We start from the raw sequence: 16,281 nt of genomic DNA on the forward strand, positions 1-16,281 counted from the left end.
GGAATAGATAAGTTCAGGTTATGAAGACACATAGAAAGATAAACTATTGTGTGATATAATGCACAGTAGACACCTCTACTTCTGTGCTGATGGAGTAGACACACTTGTCCTTATCCCTCTGCTAGGTACTACTAAACTCTAGACAGTGAAGGTAAAACAAACAGAAGACACTAAGAGGTGGAAAAAAGAAAACCAACTAGGTAGGGAATGTGGTTTCCAAGTAACATGGTGGTGAGCTCCCTGGGTTTTCTTCTTGCTCCACATGTTGCTGACTTGGGACTGAAGAAGCTGCCAACCCAGAAACGCAAATGGATGTCAACCAAGAAAGCCTCAATCAAAGCCTGTTCTCTAGCCAAACAACAGGAAAGGGATAGCCAAGAAGACAGCAACCACTCTACTCCAGCAAAACAGCAAAGAAAGAAACTATGACCCCAACCCCACCCATGCCAGCAAGGGCCAAGTGGAGAGCTTAGACTTCCCCCCTCACCAAGCTACCACAAGGTGCCCCCAATGCCCTCCAAACCAGGCAGTGTCAGAGAAAGCTGAGGATGGATCAAGAGGTTAAGCACCTTCCAGGTGATAATGATTTTAAGCACCTTCCAGGTGATAATGATTTTTTATCACCACCACCTCCCTGTAGTGTCAGTGGAGACCACATGGGGAGCCTGGACTTCTACCCCCACCTGGGGTAGTCATGAGGTACCCTTTCCTCACCCCAGTGGGGTGGTGTCAGAGGTTGCCTGATGAAAAGTCAAGACTTTCACCACCAACCAGCAGTAACAAGACCAGCTTCCCCTCCCCCAGAAAATAAAGTGTTAGTGGTGACTACATGAGGTGCAACAACAGGCTACTCAATCCCCTCCCAGTCAAGTTGGCATTAGTGGAAGCTTAGTAATTCTTACATCTATCCAGCAGTAACAAGGAACCCCTTCCACTCCCCACTGAGGTATCAACAGAGGCTGAGAGAGGAACCTGGACCTTAACCTTCACCTGGCAATAGCAACACAGCATCCTCTCTTCTCCTGCTGGAAGGGTGTCAGACAAAGTCAGCTAAAACAGAAGGTTTACAAAGATTCAGAGTCTCATAACATAATATCCAAAATGTCCAGGTTTCAGCTAAAAAATCATTCATTATACCAAGAACCATGAAGATCTCAAACTGACTTTAAAAAGAAAATAGATGACAACACTGAGATGACAGGGATGTTACAATTACCTGACAAAGATTTTGAAACTATCATGGTGAAAATGATTCAACTAGTGATTATGAATATACATTAGACAAATGAAAATGTAGAAAATCTCAGCAAAAAATAGAAGACATAAAGAAGAATAAAACAAAACTTTTAGAATGAAAATGAAATAATCAAATTTAAAACTCAATGGATGGTCTCAACAACAGAAGAGAGGGGATAGAGGAAAGAATCTGTGAACTTGAAGATAGGGCAATAGAAGCTACCCAGTCTGAACAACAAAGAGAAATTCAACTGAAAATAAAAATGAACAGAGCCTCAGGAATCTATGGTACTAAAACAAATTATCTAACCATTTGTATCACTGGGGTCCCAGAAGGAGAAGAGAAAAACGATTGGATTAAAAAACTACTTGAAGAAATAATAGCTGAAAACTTTCCAAATTTGGCAAAAGATGGCCTACAGATTCAAGAAAAACCCCAAATAGGATAAACTCAGAAGAATCCTCACCAAGGCATAGCATAGTCAAATTTCTAAGAACTTAAAATCTTGAAAGCATCAAGAAAAATATGATATCTTACTTATAATGAGAAACAACTCAAATGACAAGGGATTTCTCTTAGCTAAATGAAGTTCTCTAGATAGAAAGGAAACAACTTAAACTTTGGAACATCAGGAAGTAAAGAACATGATAAACAAAAATAGGGTTAAATATAATAGACTTTACTTAAGTTTTCTAAATTATGTTCAATGGGGTTGAAGCAAGAACAATAACCCCATCTGCTGTGGTTCTACATGTATGTAGAGGGAATATTAAAGAATTATATTGTAAACAGAGAGGGTAAAGGACTATAAAGGGAGATCGTTTCTACAATTCATGAACTGGTAAAATGTGGGTGGCAAAAGACTGTGGTAAGTTGTATATATACAATATAGTAGTTTAGCAATCACTAAAGAAATGATATATACTCAAAATAATATAGATAAATCAAAATGAAATTCTAAAAAATGTTCAAGTGACCCACATGAAGGAAGGAAAAATAGCAGGGAAACCAAAAATAGAACAGAAAACAAAAAACAAAATGAAAGATGTAAGCCCTAATTAGTGCAATAATTACATTAAATATAAATGATCTAGATACACCAATCAAAAGACAGGGATTGTCAGAGTGAATCAGAAAAATGATCCAATTATATGATGTCTACAGGATACTCACATCAAATATAACAACGTAATGGTGAAACCCTGGGTCTACTAAAAATACAAAAATTAGCCAGGCATGGTGGCAGGCCCCTGTAATCCCAGCTACTCAGGAGGCTGAGGCAGGGAGAATTGCTTGACCCCAGGAGGCAGAGGCTGCAGTGAGCCAAGATCACACCACTGCACTCCAGCCTGGGTGACAGAGCGAGACTCCGTCTCAAAAAAAAAAAATCTATCTACCTATATAAATATAAGAATGTAAGCAGTTGAAAGTAAAAAGATGAAAAACAATATATGATACAAATATTAATCAAAAGAAAGCAGGAATTGCTGTATTAACATCAGATAAAATAGGCTTTAGAGCAAGAAAATTATTAGATACAGAGAGAAACATTACATAACAAGTGTCAATCTACCAAGAAGACATAGCACCTTGAATGTGAATGCACCAGACAGAGCTTCAAAATGTATGAAGCAAAAACTGAAAATTGAAATAAATTCATAATTATGCTCTTCTCTCAAAAATTGATAGAACTACATAGAAAATCAGGAAGGAGATAGAAATATCAGACAATACAGGATCTAACATTTGTAGAACACTATATTCGACAATAGAATACACATTCTTTTCATATGCCCATGGAACATATACCAAGATAGATCACATCGTGGGCCATAAAACAAACTTCAGCAAATTTAAAATAACTTAAGAATATGGGCAGCCAATCATAATGCGGCTCCCTGGAGCCTGACACCAAGCAGCTCCCCAATTGGCTAAGCAGGGGCTGGCATCATGGATTTCTTCAAAGCGTTGCCGGAGAGGTCAGCACCTTGTGGCTTCCAGCTGCAAAAGGGCAAGGACCTCAACGTGCCCTTCTCCATTTCCTGGCTCACTCCTGGAGGCAAATGATCTGAGCCTGCATAAAGTGCCTCTGCCTGGGTCTCAGCAGGTCTCAGCCAGTTCAGAGCAAACCACAGGAGGTTCTGGCTCCTGCCATAAACCCCCTGCAGTTCACGCTTGCACCCAGCACCTTCCTCAACAAGATGGTCTGGCCCTTCAGGGCACCCCCACCTGCTGGCAGTACACCACAGCAGAATGGACAGCTGCTCCAACTTTTGGCCCCAGATGCCACCAAGCAGTGGCTGATGGAGAACACCAACGACTGGCTACCACGGCCTGGGACAGGCCAGTCACGTTCCTTCAGCATCCTTGCCCACCTCATAAACACCAAGTTCATGCAAGACCTGGATGAGGAGCACCTCAAGAAATCAAGGGAAAAGTATGTCCTGGGGCTATAGAGCCCACGCTAACCTACCTCCAGGATTGGCACCACCAGCACTCTGCCCACATGCTCAATGTACAGCTGTAGCTTAGCCCTCTCAAGCTGGCTGCCCTCTCTGTCTACCTCTTTCTATTCCTTCTGCCCATGGCCAACAATAAACACAGGGTCACAAAAATTTAAATTACAATACCATTTGCAATCACTCAAAAAAAAAGGAAATGCTTAGGTATAAATTTAACAAAACACGTTCAGGTCTTATATGCTGAAAATTACAAAATGCTGAAAAAAGAAATCAAAGATCTAAATAAATGAAGATATATACCAATAATCCAAGAATACCATGTTCATGGATTGGAAGACTCAACATAATAAAATTACCAATTATTCCCAAATTAATATACAGGTTTAATGTACCTCCTATTAAAATCCCAGTAAGAATTTTTTAGAGAACAATCTAAAATTTATATAAAAGGCAAAGGAACTAAAACAGCTAAAACAATTTTGAAAAAAAGAATAAATTTGAAGGAGTCAGCTTATTATTTAGCAACTGTAATCAAGACTGTGTGGTATTGGTGGAGGAATAGACACACAGATGACTGAAACAGAATAGAGAACTCAGAAATAAACCCACATATGCCCAACTATTTTTTGACAAAAGTGCAAAAGCAATCTAATGGAGAAAGGACAGCTTTTTCAACAAATGGCGCTGGAGCAATTGGACAGCCATAGGTTAAAAAAAAAATGAACCTTGACCAAAGCGTCACATTTCATACAAAATTTACAGACTTAAATGTAACATACAGACTTAAATGTAAGACACAAAATTATTAAAATTTTAGAAAAATATAAGAAAATCATCAGGATCTAGACAAAGTTTTTAAGCTTGACACCAAAACCACAATCCATTTACAAAAATTGTAAATTGAACTTCACCAAGATGTAAAACTTTCACTCTGCAAAAATCCCATTAAGAGGATGGGCGAAAATGTTTACAAACCATGTATCTAACAAAGGACTAGTAACTAGAATATATAAAGAATTATTAAAACTCAACAGTAAAAACCAAGCAATCCAATTAGAAAATGGGTAAAAGACATAAAAAGACATTTCACTGAAGAGGATGTACATGTGGCAAATATGCACATGAAAAGATGTTCATCAACATTAGTCATTAGGGAAATGCAAACTAAAACCACAGTGAGATATCCCTATATACCTATGAGAATGACTTAAAAATAATAGTCACAATACCAAATGCTAACAAAGATGCAGAGAAATTGGATCGTTCATATATTACTGGTGGGAATGTAAAGTAACACAGCTATTCTAGCAGACAGCTTGGCAGTTTCTTAAAAAACTAAACACATGACCACCATACAACTCAACAACTGCAATCCTGGGCACTTACCCCAGGGAAATGAAACTTATGTGTGCACAAAAATTCGCACGCAATGTTTATAAGCAGCTTTATTTGTAACAGCACAAAATTTCAAACAACTCAGATGTCTTTCAGCAGGTGAATGGTTAAACACACTATGGTACATCTACACAATGGAATTCTACTCAGCAATGAAAAGGAACAAACTATTAATAACAATTGATAGATATCAATAACAATCTGGATAAATCTTCAGAGAATGATGCTAAGTGGAAAAAGCTAACTCAAAGGTTTACATACTGTATGGGTCTATTTATATAATATTCTTGAAATTATAAAAACTATAGAAATGGAGATAAGATTAGTGAGGATGGGGGTGGTTACAAAAGGGGTATATGAGGGATCCTTGTAGTGATGGAAATGTTCTGTATCTGGACTATTTCAATGTCAATATTCTGGTTGTAATATTGTACTTCTAATGTTGCACTGTAATATTATAGTTTCATAAGATGTGACCATTGGGGGAACTAAGTAAAGGGAACATGGAATCTTTCTGTATTACTTGCAACTGCCTGTCAATCACAATTATCTCAAAATAAAAAAAATGCAGTGGAAACATAGACTACAAGAGGATATATACAATAATTGCAACTATGTAAAAATATGGGCACAGTAGGGAAAGAGCATACAAAACTGAAAATTCTTTGGAGTATAATTACAGAGAATTTAGTTTCCTAAAATTTAAAACCATTATTCTTTCACTGTGTCTTTTATAATTTGTCTAAGGTCTTTGGGACAGCATTGTGCCGACTGTTTCAATATTTTTTACCACATGTACAAATACCAGGTTTCAATTTTTGTTGCCAGGGGAGCAAAAAGTGCACCCGACTTAATCTGTCCATCAATGAGTCATATAAAATCTCTAAGCCTTGGTTTTTTTGGAAGATCAATAACATCTCTTCCATCTGCCTCAATGCATTGTTAAATGAGGTTCAAAATGGTAAGGTGCTTCCAATCTGAAAAGCCATTGTAAAGCCAATGTAGTACGCAATTGCAAAGTGGTCCCCCGTTTTAGACAGCCAATGTGCAGAGTTTTATCAATTAAAATTGACTGAAGCAAGGAATTACATTTATCTAGTGTTATGGGCTGAATTGTGTCTCCCTGAAATTCATATGTTTAAGCCCTGACCTTTAGTTCCTCAGCATGGGATTGTGCTTGAACACAGGGTTCTTAAAGAGGTAATTGAGGTTAAATAAAGTTATTAGGGTAGGCCCTAATCCAATATGACTGATGTCCTTATAGGAAGATTATGACATAGACATGCACAACCTTGTAAGGACACAGGGAGGAGACGGCCATCTCCAAGCCAAGGAGAGAGGCCTCAGGAGAAACCAACCCTGATGGCTCATGATCTTGGACTTCCAGTCTCCAGAGCTCTGCAAGGATAAGTATCCATTGTTGAAGCCATCCAGTATGTGGTACTTTGTGATGGCAGCCAAGCAAACTAATACATCAACCTCGAATCCCCCATTAAAGGTTTGACTGTTAGCAAGCTATGTCCAACAAAGGGTCCCACAGCGTACTAACATGGATGTAGCCTGGCCTTGGAATAAAGTCACCCTTGGCTACGATTCTGTGTCTGCCACTTTTAAGCTGCGTGACTTGGGGAAATGACTTCTGCCTCTGGACCTTAGGTTCATCACGTATTAAAAGTGGTTCCTTCCTCCCGGGGTTAAATAAGGATGCAGTGAGACTGGATTAAATGAGGGGATGCTTATGAAGGCCTGACCCATACAAGGCACTGTGTGTATTAGCTTCCCTTCCTTATCTTGAGGATTGTGTATCCCCAGATAAATCGATACCATCTTCACTCATAGAGTCCCTGGTACTTTTACACGTCTTCACATTTTCATATGATTTTCAATTTAACCAGTCTTCAATTAAGATAGGAAGAGTGGGCTGAGTGCTGTGGCTCATGCCTGCAATCCCAGCACATTGGGAAACTAAGGCAGGAGGATAGCTTCAGCCCAGGAGCTCAAGACCAGCTTGGACAACAGAGTGAGACACCTTCTGTACAAAAAAATAAAATTAGCCAGGTATTAGTGGCACATGCCTGTGGCCCTAGCTACTCGGGGAGCATAGCTGGGAGGACAGCTTGGGCCTGGGAGGTCAAGGCTGCAGTGAGCTGTGATTGTGCCACTGTACTCCAGCCTGGGCAACAGAGCCAGACCCTGTCTTGGGGGGAAGAAAAAAAGTAAACAGAGAGAGAAACCTAAACGATTTGGACAAAATACAGAGCTAAACAGTAGAAGAGTCCAAAATCCAGGCTTCTTGGCTTTTCTTTGACCGGAAAGATAGAAGCTCCTAGTATGGAATGAGGCTAACCCCATGAAGGATAAGAATTTCTCTTGTTGGAGGCTGTGTCACAGGCCATCGTCACTCATATTTGGCTCAGAATAAATCTCTTCAAATATTTTACACAGTGTGACTCTTTTCATCAATAATATGTATGAAAGGGACAGAAGTAATTTTTCTAATTTAAATAAAGGGTATCCCTGCCCCCTAAATCCATCCAGATTCATTCTTCCCAAACATGAACTTCATTCTGTTTCTTTGCTATCTAAGATCCTTCTCTGACTCCTCTTCCCTGATGTTGGAAAAAAATTGCGTCCAACTCTTTCCGTCTGACCATCACCTCCCAACGTGGTCAGCCTCCAGCTCCTTGTCCAGCTTTTCTCACAATCCCCCTCCACCTCACAGGGCTCACTTCCCAGCTCACCCCTTGGCCACACTCATTTCCACCTTCAAGCCTCTGCTCTAGCCCTCCCTCCCCCCACTCCTCTCCATGCAAACTAAGCTGGAGACCAGCAGGGACTGCCCACCCCCCAACCTTTTTTTTTTTTTTTTTTTTTTAGAGGGAGTTTTCGCTCTTGTTGCCCAGGCTGGAGTGCAATGACACGATCTTGGCTCACTGCAACCTCCGAGTCCTGGGTTCAAATGATTCTCCTGCCTCAGCCTCCCAAGTAGCTGGGATTACAGGTGTGTGCCACCATGCCTGGCTACTTTTTGTATTTTTAGTAGAGATGAGGTTTCACCATCTTAGCCAGGCTGGTCTCAAACTCCTGACCTCTTGATCTACCCGCCTTGGCCTCCCAAAGTTCTGGGATTACAGGCGTGAGCCACTGCGCCCAGCCAGGGACCCCCTTTTAAAGGGCTCATGCCCCAACCTCCACTGCCCCAAGCATGGAAATAAAGGAAAATTCTGAGTTCCTTCAAGGGAAACTCCAGGCAGCTCACTAGCCCAGAGAGGCAAACATGCAACTTTATAAGAAGATCATAGTAGCCTAAAATGATAGCCAAGGGAAGTTGGAATTCAGAGATGTTTGGTTTCCCTAGACAAACTAAGATATATCTTAACAAATGTCCCTGGATCCCCTCACCAAGAAACCCCACGTAGGTACAGACCCACTGGCATGTAGACCTCAGATACAGGGAAACTGAGGACTCAACTCTGACCGTCATTTTTTGCTCTAATTTCTTCCTGAGGGGCTTGGAGGGAGTCACATCCGGAGCCAGTCAACATTTTTTTCATCTGACCACAGATTTTTCAACAAAGCTTCTCTTCCTTAACCAATTGCAAATCAGAAAATCTTTGACTCTACCTACGACCGGAAAGCCCCCACTTTAAGATATCTCACCCATTTAGGCCAAATTCAACGTGTAAACTCCAGGTATTGATGTGCGATTTTGCCTGTAGCTTTTGTTTTCCTGAAATTAAACCCTGAATTTTCCTGAAATTAAGCCCTAGGGGAGGTCAGGGTTTGGGCAATAGCTACCCAGTCTGCCTTGCTTGGCGCCCCGCAAATAAACGCCTTCCCTTCTATTCCTGCGATCTCGGTGGGGATTTCTGGGCTTTCTGCACGGGGCAAGCGGACCCCAGTTCGGTTCTATAACCACCTTGCCTATTCAAGGCCAATTTTATTCCACTCCGAAGCCTCCCAGACAACAGAAACTCCTCCATTTCCCAACTCTCTGTGCCTTAAAACCCTCTGGGCCTCTGTTTCATTAATCAATTGACCTCAACTGGTCCCCTGCCCCGCCCCCACCCCCAGGACTCAGCCGCTCCCACCCTGCTGCAAGCACTTCCCACTGGAAAACTTTCCAAATAAATCAGTAAACCAGGACCTGGGGCTTTGGCTGGAAAGTCAAATTATAGTATTTGTTTGAAGACTCTTTTTCGTTCAAAAATAAGCAGGGATGTTAGCTCAAGACACACATACACACACACAAATTCCTTCTTACAAGGCAAACATCCCATTTTAATGGTTCTAATCAGATCCTCAGGATGTAGACCTAAGAATAGACATCTGTACTTCTCTCTTAACACCAGAGGTAACTGGGTGCCACCCTCCAGCAACACTGGGGCACGGCTGAGCAGGAAGAGGAGGAGGGGAGGGGAAAGGTCAGGGGTCAAAGGTCACTAGGAACCTTCACACTGGCCAAGATGAACTCTGGAGAACTATTTCATAAAAGCAGGTCATAAAACAGCCTTTGGTTACCTCATGGAAATAATATTGTAACTGGAAACTGATTCAGCACCATAAACATACTGAAAGCAAAGACATCCCATCGGTATTAGTCTATTTTCCCACTGCTGTAAACGACTACCTGAGACTGGGTAATTTATAAAGAAAAGAGGTTTAATTGACTCACAGTTCTGCAGGCTCAACAGGAAGCATGACTAGGAGGTCTCAGGAAACTCACAATCATGGCAGAAGGCAAAGGAGTAGCAAGCACATCTTCCCATGGCAGCAGGAGAGCGAAGCGGGAGGTGCCACACACTGTTAAATGCTCAGATCTTGTGAGAACTCACTCACTATCGTGAGAACAGCAAGGAGGAAATCCGTTCCCATGATCCAATCACCTCCCACTGAGGCAGGAGAATACGGAATTAGGGTAACCAAGGGTTAAGGCATACGTGGAAGAACAGCAGGTGCAGCCAGTTCCAGGCAAGACTGGGCAGCACACAGGCCACATCCTGGCTCCTATGATAACAAGACAGGAGTTTCCACTTCAGCCTCTGATTGTTCATGGGCCAATCTTTCATGGGGTGTAACCAATCGGAGGCCTTTCAAGGGCACCTCAGAGTGTTACCAAATTCTTTTAGCCTAATACAAACCCTAAACAACACTGCAACTCGGGGGCTCTTGAGCTGCTTGCTCCAGCCTGTTCCCACTCTGTGGAGTGCACTTCCATGTCATAAATCTGTGCTTTCTTTGTTTCATTCTTTTGTTGCTTTGTGCATTTTGTTCAATTATTTGTTCAACACGCCAAGAACCTGGACAACTCACAGTCAAGACCTTCCATCTGGTAACACCACGAGGCCCCTCCTCCAATTCAACAGGAGATTTGGGTGGGGACACAAATCCAAACCATATCACCATCTATAAATCAGTTCTTATATTACTTACAAGAAAAATCTATGCAAGAATTGGCATAAATATACCATAAGTATACTATACATGCTAATTAAAAGACAGGTTCCATTATATACTCATAAACACATGAATGTACAATTTTACTGTATCATAAATGTTATCTACTATGAACATATTAGCTGTCATTGTAAACATTGAACGAATACTAATTTTCCTTGCCTTCTTGGCATTTGGACAAGTTTTGTGAAGATGATTTGCATGGTCCAGGTTTTCTAAAAAAGTCCATAGAGAAAGTTTGAACAGATGTAGCAAAGAGAGTGATTCATCTTAGAGTACTTGGTCCAACTTAAAACAGCCTCAGAGCCTCATAGGTGACAGGTGGGCAAGTAGAGGTGGCAAGAAAAGCATGGAAGCCCGAGACAGTGCCCAGAATTATTCTGGAAGAAGAAGAGAAAGTAAAGAGTCATCCAAACATTAGTGAATTTTTGGGCAGGCGGCAGGTGGGCAGGAGGACCAACATGGGCGGTGGCCACAGATACTGGGGCGGCTGAGTCCCACATTCGCTGTGAGATGGTTAATGTGACATGTCAACCTGGCTGGGCCCCGATGCCCAGTTGTTTGGCCAAACACCAGTCTAGATGTTGCCATGAAGCTATTTCTTAGATGTGATTATATTTAAATCAGTAAACTTCCAGTAAAGCAGACTACCTGTCATAATATGGGTGGGCCTCATCCAATCACTTGGAGACCTTAAGTGCAAAGACCAAGGTTTCCCAGAGAAGAAGAAATTCTCCTGAAGATTGCAGCATAGAAACCTTACCTGAGTAGCCAGCCTGTTTTGCAGAATTCACGCTCAGGACTGCAACATCAACTCTTACCTGAATTTGCAGCCTGTCAATCTTCCCTGCCGGCTTCAGACTTGCCAGCACCCACAACTGTGGGAGCCAGTTCCTTAATATAAATGTAGGTAGGTAGATAGGTAGGTAGGTAGAGAGATAGATGATAGATGGATAGATAGACAGACGATAGATGATAGATGGATAGATGCGAGAGGAAAAGAGAGAAAGATAAGTGTATCTTTTGCTAGTTGTTTCTTTAGAGAACCCTGACTGATACAATCTTCTAGCATCTTGAGCCAAGAAGGAAACAATTATGCATAGAGTGGCCTGGACAGCAGAGAAGCTGCAACAGATGAGGAAAACTGTGGCTGAGAACTCCAGTTCACTCCATCCCTGCCTCACTTTCCCAAAGGCAATAGGAGCCTTCTGAGTTCATGGGACGGCCCTGAACACCAGGGTTTTCAGAAGTAGGAGCCATCCACGCAGAATCACTGCCCAAGCAAGCTATCAGCAAAAAACAGGCAGGGCATCAAAAGTCCAGAATGAAACCATGGATGCTTTTTGTGGATCAATCAGATTAACTTGGGAATGAGGCCAGTTCACCTTTACGAGCCCCAGGGGCCATCAGGCCAACGCTTCCAATCAACCATGTGTTTAGCGCAGAGCCAGGGCTTTGGGGGTGGAGGGTCTTGCTCTCTCTATTTCTGGCCTCTGGAAAGAACAAGGGCAATCTGTGTTCTCATTTGTAAAATGAAGATAATTTTGACCCCAGGCTCACAGGGTGACTGTGAGCACTAGATTGACCGGCATGTGCTTCCTGAGCCAGAATACTAAAGCCAGTTGCTCCTAATAGCTCAGAGCTATTTTCTGATTTTCCTCTCTTTTTTTTTGACAGAATCTCACTCTGTCACCCAAGCTGGAGTGCAATGGTATGATCTTGGCTCACTGTAACCTCCGCCCTCAGGGTTAAGCGATTCTCCTGCCTCAGCCTTGCAAGTAGCTGGGATTACAGGCACGCACCACCATGCCCAGCTAATTTTTGTATTTTTAGTAGAGACACGGTTTTGCCATTTTGCCCAGGCTGGTCTCAAACTCCTGACCTCAAGGGATCCACCTGCCTCAGCCTCCCAAAGTGCTGGGATTACAGGCATGAGCCACCGTGCTCAGCCAGCTCAGTACTATCTTCAAGGCAGCTCCTAGGACACCTCCCACAGGGAAAATAATCCTCTCTGGTTGTGACAACACAGGACTTCATGTAGGGGTCCCCCAAATTGTAGGGAGGTAATTTTCACATCTTTTAAGGATATGAAAATTAGACCCCTTAGGGGAAAATACAGGCTGAGAGACAGTGGCCAATCGTGAGGTCCCTGATGAAGAAAGAATTGGATTCTGGCAGGTGAAGCCTCTCTGCAGGATGAGGACAGGAATATTGCTATTATGCCCTCCAAACAAGGAGCCCCACAAACCTTAAGAAGGGGGAAGGCGAGCCTTGGCTGCTGCAAGACAACAAAAACAACCATGCACTTCACAATTACTAACTTGCTTCATTCCCACATTGATCCCCCAAAGCATCATTAGACTATCTTTATTTATTTTTTACACATAAAGAAACTAAGTCTCCAAGAAACTTGGCCAAGGTCCCCCAAATTTTGAGAGAGGGAGCTGAGACCCATGCACAGCACGACTCTATGCTGGGGTCTGAAGATCAATGAGACAGACAAGGCCCTAAGACAATAAAGAAAGATAAAGGTAAACAGGCCAACACTTTTGTTTCAGGAAAGGGCACCTTCAGAGAATGATCAAGATGAACAAAACTCCCACCCTCCTGGAGCTTTTCCTAGAGAGGGAGACAGACATTCTATCAGCACAATTTCTATCTACTGTCAATCCCTGAAAAAAATAATAAAATAGAATAGAATTAAGATAAACCAGCACGACTGTGTCGTCTTATGAAGGAGTAGTGCAGGAGATCCCAGGAACTCGTGAGAGGCAGGAGTGGGTTGGCGTGAAGCAAAGGCTTCAGGGAAGATGTGAGGTTAAGCCGAGAACCGACAGAAGTTCAGGCCGGGGCATACACGACTCCGAGTCCACGTACACAAAGCCAGAGGCCAACAGGACCAGTTGTACTCCAGACACCCAGCTTAAAGCATGCTGATAGGCAGGGTGTGGTGGCTCACGCCTGTAATCCCAGCACTTTGGGAGGCAGAGGCAGGTGGATCACCTAAGGTCGGGAGTTCGAACCAGCCTGACCAACATGGAGAAACCTCATCTCTACTAAAAATACAAAATTAGCCAAGTGTGATGGTGTGTGCCTGTAATCCCAGCTACTCAGGAGGCTGAGGCAGGAGAATCACTTAAACCCAGGAGGCAGAGGTTGCAGTGAGCCGAAATTGTGCCATTGCACTCCAGCCTAGGCAACAAGAGTGAACTCCATCTCAAAAAAAACCAAAAAAAACAAAAACAAACCAAAAAAAGCATGCTGATATTAAAACAAAACATGGATGGGCTATGGCTCAAAGTGTGGAAATCTGTACATATTTTGAGTTCAATGGGAGCCCTCCAAGAAATCCCCAGCTTGGGAGTGGCCCCGTCATGACCTGTTCACCTTCCTCCGCCACAAAACCTATAGGTCTGATCCAAACCAAACCCTCAAAGCAAATGTGTAGGATCCAGGCACACGAACTTCAGTCTGCTTGATTTCAAAGCATGAAATCGTTGGCTGTTTTCCCCAGAGGCTACCTGCTCAATGCAGCTTTCAAGCTGAATGCCATCTTCCATTCCCTTGCGTGAAGGCCTGCATTCCATGAGGAAGTCCAAATTGCTCAGCTGCCGCTTCCTTCCCTTGTCTTTCCATCCTAAAGGAATCTGCAGCCCCACGTTGGCTGGGGTCTTTGCACCTCTCTGAATCAACCAGAAGGAGTGCACGTAAGTGCCCAAGAAGAGAGCAGAGGGAGATAAGTAAAAGTGATGTGCTTGTATTAGAAGCTACAGACAAACCCGCAATAACATTTAAAAGTCAGTTTTAATTCTGAGAATGTGGAAGTCAAAGCCCATCTGATGTCAGGTTGAATGAATAGATTAAAAATTCAATCAGAAACAGCAGAGACTTGTCAAGGATTTCAAAAGCCCCTCCAATCCCTTCTGTGTGGGCAGCAAAGTTTGCCTAGCAAAAATGCAAATCAGATTGTTATCACGCCCGTGTAAAACCCTTTTATACCCATTCACAATAAATCTCAGACTGCTCACCATGGCTTCAGGGCCTCAAGCCTCTTTTTTCCCCAGCTGGCTGCTTTCCAGACCCACCACCACGCTTCCTGTGCCTCTGAACAGCCATGCAGGCGGTTCCCGCTGCCTGCGGCCTGCTTCCGCCAGCTGGTAACTTTTGCTTGCCTCTCAACCATCTCATCTTAGTCATGTTTTCCTGAATAAGTCTCACCTTGATGCTTTTGTAACTCCTTCAGTGCACCAAAGACAGTCTGTTGAGTTTGTTTATGCAAAGTCCGGTCTCCCCAACTAAAATGTCAGCTTGCAGAGAGCAGAAGAGGTCGGGCCTGTGTAGCTCGCTGATGAATTCCTGTTGGGAGACATTTACCCATGAGCTGCTCAAGTCCTGCACATCTTGAGAAAGAGCCCTTACTTCCAGGGTATCTTTTCAAGGATGTCTGTATGGTGAAAACCTATGGTAGACAGAGTATCTCCTTCCAGAGCAAGTCAGGTGTGCGTGCTGTGCAGTGTCATGAAGACCATGTCTCCTTCTGGAATGGACAGGCAGCCTTGCTGCCTGTGATTTATGAAGCTTAAAATAGCAAATATAAATATCAACCAAGCAAAATGGTATTTAGGATACATGTACATAGGGAGTAACAAACACTAAATTCACAATGACGTCTGCCTCTTGCAGGGAGGCCAGGGGGTGGAATCTGTGAGAAGTTGCTGGAGGTTTCCATGCCATTGGGTGTGCTTCTGCCAGCTGATACCCTTGGACTCTCAAGTGAGAGACACCACATTTGACCATCTTACATTGGTAGCATCTTCCTGGGTTAGTCCCACCTCGAAACCTGTATATGCATAAAAGACAATCTACTATACGTACCATGTATTATGTAATATATACATAGTATATATAATACAGGAATATGTTAACATAGTAATATATATTATCTACATATCCATTGTAGATAATATATACATATTGTATATCATCTATATTATTAATATATATCACATATGTTTATACACGTATAATATAGAGCAGTGGTCCCCAAGCTTTTTGGCACCAGTGACCAGTTTCATGGAAGACAATTTTTCTTTTCTTTTCTTTTCTTTTCTTTTTGAGATGGAGTTTTGCTCCTGTTGCCCAGGCTGGAATGCAATGGCACAATATCGGCTCACTGCAACCTCTGCCTCCCGAGTTCAAGCAATTTTCCTGCCTCAGCCTCCTGAGTAGCTGAGATTACAGGCACCTACCACTATGCCTGGCTAATGTTTTGCACTTTTAGTAGAGACAGAGTTTCACCATGTTGGCCAGGCTGGTCTCGAGCTCCTGACCTCAGGTGATCTGCCTACTCCGTCTCCCAAAGTGCTGGGATTACAGGCGTGAGCCACCATGCCCGGCAGAAAGACGATTTTTCTATGGACAGGGGAGTGTGATGGTTTCCAGATGATTCAAGCACATCACATTTATTATGCATTTTATTTCTATTCTTATTACATTGCGATATATAATGAAATAATTATACAACTCACCATAATATAGAATCAGTGGGAGCCCTGAGCTTGTTTTTCTGCAGCTAGGCAGTCCCATCTGGGAGTGATGAGAGACAGTGACAGATCATCAGGCATTAGTTAGATTCTCAGAAGGAGTATGCAAGCTAGATCCCTTGCATGTACAGTTTACAATAGGGTTTGTGCTCCTATGAGAATCTAATGCCATCGCTGATCTGACAGG

The 16,281-nt window shown here is 42.7% G+C and overlaps 1 pseudogene; it reads left to right on the top strand.

Annotated features, from left to right (window-relative positions):
* The first annotated feature begins 3,187 nt into the window (after positions 1 to 3,187).
* On the top strand, positions 3,188 to 3,764 carry LOC112134589 (PDZ and LIM domain protein 7-like; annotated as a pseudogene).
* Positions 3,765 to 16,281: the final 12,517 nt, after the last annotated feature.

The sequence above is a fragment of the Pongo abelii genome, chromosome 7 (genome assembly GCF_028885655.2).
Source record: "Pongo abelii isolate AG06213 chromosome 7, NHGRI_mPonAbe1-v2.0_pri, whole genome shotgun sequence".
Taxonomy (NCBI): domain Eukaryota; kingdom Metazoa; phylum Chordata; class Mammalia; order Primates; family Hominidae; genus Pongo; species Pongo abelii.